Below are 1,838 nucleotides of genomic sequence, written 5' to 3'. Positions count from 1 at the left end.
TAATCAAGGTGACCACAGCTCCACTAAAATCCTCTAAAGTCCTCTTTTTTCAAAAACCAGGTCTTTAATCCTCTAAAAAATACTATCCTCTAAAAAGTTAATTTAAACTTTTTTAACTCATCATAAGAAAAATGAATGAAATAAAAATAAAGAGAAAGAAAAAAGAGAGAAAAGCAAAGAAAAGAAAGAAATGAAAAAGCAAAAAACAAACAAAAAATTAAAAACAAAATCAAACAAATTAACAAACAAAAAAAAAAAAATAAAACGAAACGAGAAAAAAAAATTAAAAGACAATTAAAAAATTATAAGACAAAAAAAAATTAAAAGACACAAAACCCAAAGCTAAAAGAAAAACTCATTAAATTTAAACTTTTTAAACTCATCGCAGTTTCTTATCTCAGTTTCTTATCTCAGTTTAACTGGATGACGAAAAATCTACTATCCTCTAAAAAGTTTAAAATTTAATCAAAGCTCCTCTTTAACTCCTCTTTATTTTTTGATGAAAATATAATGTTTAAAATACCCATTCTTGGTCTGCAAAACTGGTTAACACTTGAAAGTGCAAGGGATTGTAAAAAATTTGTAAACGCATTCTATTTAATATAAATAGTGACATTATTGACCCCTGTCCAAGCCCCATAAGTGTAAAAATATGGACGTTAAACCTAAATAAAAACGAAAAGAAACCTCTAAATTAGAAGCAAAATCTCCTCCAAAATCCTATTTTTAAATCCACCATCCCTCCCTTCCTCCTCCACGGCCCTGTCTAACAGTTATGTTATCTTTTAAAAATTCAGAATATTTTAATGTTATGTTGAAAGTATGTTGAAAAAAGAAAAAATATATATATTTAAGAACACTAATTTATATGGCGTTGTAAAAGGTATACCTTTACAAGTTGTAACACTTTTCCATTCATTATATTTTTTTCAAATCTTTCCTTTTTGTTTTTTTGTAAATTTTTATTTTTTTATTTACAGCTTCTTCTATTGTATTCAATGTAGCAAAAGAAACCTCGGTTAATGGAATATTGTTTGACTAAAATACGCTCCATTTCAAAGAGGTAAGGGAAAAGAGAAGAAATTTGTGTAGATTTTATTCAAAGATATGTAAATATATTTAATAAGTAAATATATTTTTCAATAAAACAAGTTTTATCTCTTTCTTTAATCATACTACTTTAACTAAACTAAACTGAAAAAGTTTTAAATAGTCTAAGTATAGACTATGAGTAGATTTAATATCCATAATACACGTTGATAATGTAATAGAGATGTACAACAACACTATTGGACATGCATAGTACGTTTTGATGGCAATAACAGTTTTTATTAACGGTTTCTGTGATTACAAAACGTTTTTTAACAGTCGCTTTAACGTTGATAAATCAACGTTAAAAAAACTGTCATTTAAACGTTGTTTAAACGTAAATTCAACGTTATTGTAACGTTTTTTTGCGTCGAATCAACGTTGATATAACGTTTAAACCTAACGTTTATTTAACGTTGAGAAATCAACGCTAAAAAAAACTTTCATTCTAAACGTTGAATCTACGTAAATTTAACGTTAGGTTTCAACGTGAGTTTAACGTTAGTTCAACGTTGTTTGCCGGCTGGGAAATGTACAAATTGACCCCATTTGTACATTTAGCATTTAAGTTGACAAGTTTTGAAGTATAGTTGGCAAATGTCAAATATCGAGAACCTTTTTTTTTGTGTGTGTCTCTAATTGGCAAAAAACATATACGACCCCTTCCCCCCCTCCCCTAATGAGAGACCTCTTCGGGACGACCCTGACAACAACCACGCTAAATAAGAGAAGCGAACAGCAGTTGCATA

The sequence above is a fragment of the Hydra vulgaris genome, chromosome 02 (assembly GCF_038396675.1).
Source record: "Hydra vulgaris chromosome 02, alternate assembly HydraT2T_AEP".
Taxonomy (NCBI): Eukaryota; Metazoa; Cnidaria; class Hydrozoa; order Anthoathecata; family Hydridae; genus Hydra; species Hydra vulgaris.
This window is presented reverse-complemented; position numbering follows the sequence as displayed.